General features: G+C 45.2%; 1 pseudogene; it reads right to left on the bottom strand.

Annotated features, from left to right (window-relative positions):
* Window positions 1–3305: 3305 nt before the first annotated feature.
* On the bottom strand, window positions 3306–4834 carry LOC116081053 (annotated as a pseudogene).
* Between the last annotated feature and the right edge of the window lie 2289 nt (window positions 4835–7123).

Here is a 7123-nt window from a genome sequence, read left to right as displayed (position 1 = left end):
TAACGGCAAGCCAGATGTCATCGCCATCTTGTAATGGCGATGTGCTTATGAAGTGGCTTCCCACACCACCCCACCCTAGAGCATCTTTTCCCAGCAGGACTAAGCACATATTCTCTCACTGAGGCCCAACCAAATAGGCAGGAAACAGAGACTGAGACAGCCCCCACTCTACTTGTTAGGGGACCTACATGAAGTCCAGCCAGCACATTTGCTTCAAATGTGTAGGGGTCTAGGTCCAACTCCTACATGCCCCCTGATTGGTGGTCCAGGCTCTGTGCACCCCTATGATCCCAGGTCAGTTGAGTCTGGGTCTGTTTGTGGTGTCCTTGACCCCTCCAACTTGCTCACTTCTGTTCTCCACTCTTGCACAAGACTCTCTGGGCCCCACCTGATGTTTGGCTGTGGGACTCTGCACCTGCTTCCATCTTCTGCTGAAGCCCCTCAGGAGACAGTTATACTAGCTCCTATCTGCAAACAGCAGGGTATCATTAGTAGTATCAGGGGGTTGGCTTTCTCATATAGCATGGATCTCAGGTTGGGGCAATCATTGGTTGGCTGTTCCCTCAGTCTCTACTCCATCTTTGCACATCTTGTTGACAAGACAAATTTTGGGTTGAAGGTTTTTCTCCTGCCCCATCCCTCCTCTGAAGTCCTGCCTAGCAACAGGAGATGGCTACTTCAGTCTCTATAACCTCCTCTGGTAGGAATCTCAGCTAGGGATGGCCCCCAAAACTCCCCATATTCTCTCCCATCCCAGACCTCTACCTAATCACCAAAGATGTTCCCTCTGCCAATTTCTATTTTCACTCCCAGCACTCTCCCACCCACCCCCACCTGATCACCATCTCCATTTCCCTCCTAACCCACTCTCTTACACAGTTCCCTCTCTCCATACACCTCTGGTAACTATTTAGTTTCCCTTTCTGAGTGAGACTCGTGAATCCTCCCTTGGGAGCTCCTTATTACCCAGTTTCTTTGAGTCTGAGGATTGTAGCATGGTTGTCCTACACTTTATGGCTAATGTCCACTTATACATGAGTACATACCATACAATGTCTGGGTTACCTTCCTCAGGATGATAGTCTCAAATTCCATCTATTTGCCTGAAAAATCCATGATTTCTTTGTGTTTTTTTTATAGCAGAATAATATTCCTTTGTGTAGATGTACCACATTTTCTTTATTTATTCTTCAGTTGAGGGATATCTAGGTTGTTTTCAGTTTCTGGCTATTACAAATAAAGCTGCTATGAACATAATTGAGCAAAAACCCCTGTGATATAATGGGATATCTTTTGGGTATATGCCCAGGAGTACTATAGCTAGATCTTGGGATTGAACTATTCCCAATTTTCTGAGAAACCACAAAATTGATTTCCAGAGTGGTTGTACAAGTTTGCACTCCCACTAGCAAAGGAGAAGTGTCTACCTCGCTCCACATCCTTGCCAGCATGAGCTACCACTTGAGGGTTTGAACTTAGTCATTCTGATGGGTGTAAGATGGAATCCCAAGGTCATTTTGATTTAAATTTCCATGATGAATAAAGAGCACTAAACATTTCTTTGAGTGTTTCTTGGCCATTCAAGATTCCTTTGTTGAAAATTCCGTTTAACTCTGTACTGCACTTTTTAATTGGTATATTTGGGTTGTCTAACTTCTTGAGTTCTTAATAAATTTTGGATATTAGCCCTCTGTTTAGTGTAAGGTTGGTGACGATCCTTTCCCAATATGTAGACTGCTGTTTTGTCCTATTGATGGTTTTTTTGCCATACAGAAGCTTTGCAGTTCCGTGAGCTCCCATTTATCAACTGTGGTCTTAGAGCTTGAGCCATTGGTGTTCCGTTCAGGAAGTTACCTCCTGTTCCAATGAGTTCTAGGCTATTCCCCAATTTATGTTTTATTAAATTTATTATATCTGATTTTATGTTGAGGTCTTTGATACACTTAGACTTGTCTTGTTCAGAATGATAAACATGGATCTGTTTGCATTCTTCTACATGCAGACATCTAGTTAGACCAGCACCATTTGTTGAAGATGCTTTCTTTTTTCCATTATATGAGTGTGTGGACTTTTTTTCACAGTCTGCAGTTTGATTCCATTGATCAGCCTGTCTGTTTCTATACCAATACCAGGCAGTTGTGATCACTATTGCTCTGTAGTTCAGCTTGAGGTCAGGGATGGTGATACCTCCAGAAATTCTTTTATTTTCAGGATTGCTTTAGCTACCCTGGGTTTTTTGTTTTTCTATATGAAGTTGAAAATTGCTCTTTCAAGATCTGTAAAAAGTTGTGTTATAATTTTGATGGGAATTAAATCTGTAAATTGCTTTTGGTAAGAATGCCATTTTCATGATGTTAATACTACCAGTCTGTGAGCATGGAAGATCTCTGATATCTTCCTCAATTTCTTTCCTCAGAGACTTGAAGTTCTTGTCATGCAGGTCTTTCACTTGCTTGGTTAGAGTCATACCAAGATATTTTATATTATTTATGCCTATTGTAAAGGGTGTTGTTTCCCAAATTTCTTAAAGGATGGTGTCTTAGTTAGGGTTTTACTTCTGTGAACAGACACCATGACCAAGGCAACTCTTATAAAGACAACATTTAATTAGGGCTGGCTTACAGGTTTAGAGATTCAGCCCATTATCATCAAGGTGGGAGCATGGCAGCATCCAGGCAGGCATGGTGCAGGAACAGCTGAGAAGCCTACATTTTCATCTGCAGGCTGCTAGGAGAAGACTCACTTCCAGGCAGCTAGAATTAGGGCATTAAAGTCCACGCCCACTGTGACACACCTACTCCAACAGGGCCACACCTCTTAACAGTGCCAGTCTAGCCCAAGCATTTACAAACCATCACATAGGGCCACTGATTCTTTTTTTTTTTTTTTTTTTTTTTTTTTTGCAGTGCAGACAGACTTTATTAGTGATATCAGTACAGCGGAGATGCCCGCAGAACAGAGAGGGGATCCATGCCAAGACCAGTCCCCTTCTGCCCCTGCTGGGCCTTTGAGGATGGGGCCTGGCTTGGACCAGTTCCTCCTGCTCCACCTCAAACACTGGAGATGGAGAGCCCAAGGCTGGCTTTGCTTCTGGCCCCTCATGTTATCGGTCCAGTGTAATGACTTCTGTGAAGGAATTCAATTACTCTCTCCCAGGCCCTAGGTAGGGAACCCCAGCTACTGAGGAGGGGCAGCCCGGGGAACGTGGGCTGTAGGAAGAACATCCATCCACAGCCCCTACCTGCCCCAAACCCTTGAGTTCCCTGGGGCCCCAAACAAGCAGGTAGAGGAAGGATGGGAGTTCTTCACGAGGTCTGGGATCCTAGACCTTTGGGCTCGAGGGAACCCCACAGCGACTGAACACCCCTGCGGACAGTCCACCCTACTCGTCTTGCAACTGACTCCTCAGGGGGTGCTGGGAGGCAGGAGGTGGAGGTCTGAGAGCGAGCCTCCAGACACTTCTGGTAGCGGAGCATGCATGCAGCCTGCACAGCCTCTGAGAGGCTGGCAGCATTGGGCTCACACCAAAACATGTGACAGCAAAAGGAGGCTGGGCCGGCAGCCATGATGAACGCGAACGTGTGCACATCTCTGCCCACAGCCGGGAAGGAGAGAAACCGCACCCAACACTCCCCCAGCACTGCTTCTGTCTGCTGGTGCAAGATGGTGAGGGTGGCAGGGGCCACGCTGACATGACTTGGAGTCCACTGCTCACGGCTACTGGAAGACAGGACTGATTCCAGGGCCCCATTAATCACATCTACCCCAGCAGGTTTAGCAACAGGCACATTCCCCAGGTAATAGACTTGGAACTTCTGCACCAGCTCATTCTTTGGGCCTGGGAATTCCACTTGGAAAGGGACATCCACGAGTTTAGAGTGGTCCAGGGAGAATCCATTTACCAAGCAGCGAGCATTGCGCCGTTCAGACATGATCTTGGAGCAGATCTCATGCAGGCTGGTGGCGATGTTCTTGGCAGGTGCCTCACAGCGAAACACGTGGCACTTGAGCATCTGGGTCAGCTTATCTCGAGCTAAGTAGGCAAAGTCCTTTCCACTGTCCCGCCCAACGCCCCACACACGAATGCTGACGATGGGCTGGGCATGCAGCAGCATCTGGTTCTGTGGTTCAACCAACTTTAGAGTCCCATCCTCCAGCTGGAGCAGTAGATCCCTTTCCCTCTCCCCAGCCCCCAGCCATCGGATCAGGTAGATTGTTTTTGTGGTAGGAGAGCTTGCAGATACAATTGTTGACTGCCACACTGCTGCGTCCTGGGGCCAGCTCCTCCTTGGTCATCTCTACCCAGCCTAGGGAGCGCACGGCAAAACATTTGATCCCTGGGTTGGCGTTCCGTTGGGGCAGCTTCTCTTCCTCTTGGAGCACTGGTTCTGGGCTGAGGCTCTGAGCTGGGAAGGACAATGTCCCCTCCTCAGGGTCCTTCAGTCTCAACTCCATTGGGGCCTCCTCCCTGGGTTCATCCTTCCAAAACTCTCCCTCCTCAAAGCCTTCTTGGTGAGCAAAGCCAGTCCAGGTGAGCTGGGACTCTTCTTGGGGACTGCTCCCCTGTGAGGGGGAGGCCCGGCCTGGGGGTTCCCACTGGGTGGTCCCTGTTGGGATGTGCCAGTAGTAGGTCCCTGAGGTGTCCTGGACCCTCATCCATCCAGTCGGTAGATCGGAATCCGTCTCGAAAGCGTTGGGGTTCCAGAAGTAATCTGGACTGTTGTCCTGCAGGATGATGGCCAGGAAGAAGTCCTGGGAGAACATGGCGCTTACTCCTTGCCCCTCCTGCCTCCACCCTCCCTCCTCACATCCCCTCTAGCCTAGCCAGCTGGGCTCACAGCCTGCTGCTGGGCTGCAGAGAAAAGCTCATCCCGCCCCCTTCTCACCAGGGCAGAGCATCTGCCCTCTTTTTTAGTTAATTTTGTATCCAGCTGCTTGCTTCGCCAAAGGTGTTCATGAGTGTAGGAGTTCTCCGGTAGAATTTTGGGGGTCACTCATATATATTATCATATCATCTGAGAATAGTGATACTTGGACTTCTTCCTTTCCAATCTGTATCCCCTTGATCTACTTTAGTTGTGCAAGTATTTCTTTTACAACTTCAGAACATCAAGAGCTCCTTTTCCATATTCATGTCATCTACAGCCCATACATCTCAATTACTGTCTAGCTTGTGAGGGGGCAGGGTCGGAGGTGCTACAAACTGGATCTGAAATGCCACATGTTTTGAAATTTTGGTCCTCAGGCTATGATGCTCGTGGGTGGCAGTGGAACCCTTAACAGGTAGGGCTCAGCAAAAGGGAGTGTGGTCACTAGAGTGTGCCCTTGAAAAGGATACTGTGACCCTACCCTCTCGCTCTGTGTCTCCTGGACACTAGGAAGTGAGCATCTTGCCCATGATGTTGTCTTCCACAGAGCAAATTACAATAAAGCCAGCCAACCACAGGCACAAATCTACATATGTGTGAAACTGACCTTTCTTCCTTTTAAGTCAATAGTTTAATTTATTTATCATAATGGCAGAAAGATGGAACATCAGGGTTTTACAAAATTTTCATAAGATTGTGCTGAGACTTACAAAATATTATCAGGAAATACTAATGTATAGACTTTAGAGTTTTATTCGGGGATAATTGACACACAATAAACTACAGCGAGCCAAAGCTTCCGTGTGGTTGATTCTAACATATGAACACTGATGAGATGATCATCACAATGAACATAATAAACACACTCACCTCACTCACATGTTTCCTTGGATATGTGTAAGCACTTGCAAATTTACAGGTGTTCTTTTTAATATTTACAATATTAATTTATTGGGCAGTTTTGGTACCTCATGTGTATCATCCCAGATTCAGATAGTCTTTCCAACAATCCTATGAACTAAGGTCTATGATTATTTCCACACTAATGTGAGTGACATTATTTGGGGCCACCAATTTCTAGGAACACTCCATCCTGTAAGTGGTAGAGCTCAATTAATTCCATCAAGATCCACTCTCTGAACCACTTGGTGGCTTGCTTCCTAGATTGTACCAACGAATGGGTATCTCAAGGGTTACTTGATAACAATACACATACTTTTGGACTTTATGTAATTTTACCATTTCAATTATAATGTATATACACATGTACATATACATAATATGCTTGTACATATCATACATACATAATAATACACATGCATGGAAATGTCACATTTTTGTATACTGATAAGCTTTTTTAATAAAACAAAATGGCAACAAGCAAGTTTGTAATATATCCTTGGACGCAATTGTGGTTGCTTTCTTTCAGGACCATTCTTTGGGCTGAATGCACGTCTCAGTCGGTATAGTGCTTGCCACACAGGTACTAAGTCCTGAGTTTGTTTTCCCAGTACCTCACATAAAGCCTGGCGTAGCAGTGCATCCCAGGGATTGCAGAATTAGTGAAGATACAGGAGGATCCTTGTGGTTTTCTGGCCAGCCACTTTAGTCAAAAGAGCAAGTTCCAGATTTAGTGAGAGACTCTGTCTCAAAACGTAAAGAGGAGAGCTACTGAGGAAAATGCGCAACGTTGATCTTTGGCCTCCATAGGAAAGCATAGACAAATGCTTGTGCATACACACACACATGCGCACAGAACCATTCTATGATATAGTGCTGTATGCTGACTCCTCATGCATGTTCTCCAGATAGGGCACAGAAATTCACATTCTCAATACTAGCACTTTAAATGAAACCTTCTGAACCTTGACAATACAATGTAAAAACGAGTGCCCTTTTTTACTTGAATGCTAATATGAGTAAAAATCTTTTTTGGATGTGTTTCTGGGATGGTTTTATCCTTTATGAAGTGTTGGCTTCATGTTGTTTGTCTAGATTTCTAGTTCAAAATTTAAGAGTGGAGCTAATTTCATTTAAACAAACAAACAAAAAAAAAGGCCCATCTGGAAGGAAGATCCTGGACATGCTTCAAAAAGCATGTTAAGAGAGAATAAAATACTAAAGATAAAAGAAATAAAGAGATTTAAAAAAACAGAAAAGCTATAATAATAATTTCAGTAGGTGCAGAGGATGCTGATAACCCATTTGGGATTAGCCTGTATTTGCAGACAATGAAGGACAGTGATATGAATGGG

This window comes from Mastomys coucha, unplaced genomic scaffold (assembly GCF_008632895.1).
Source record: "Mastomys coucha isolate ucsf_1 unplaced genomic scaffold, UCSF_Mcou_1 pScaffold6, whole genome shotgun sequence".
Lineage (NCBI taxonomy): Eukaryota > Metazoa > Chordata > Mammalia > Rodentia > Muridae > Mastomys > Mastomys coucha.
The sequence above is the reverse complement of the archived record's forward strand: the minus strand, read 5'-3'. Positions and strand labels throughout refer to the sequence as shown.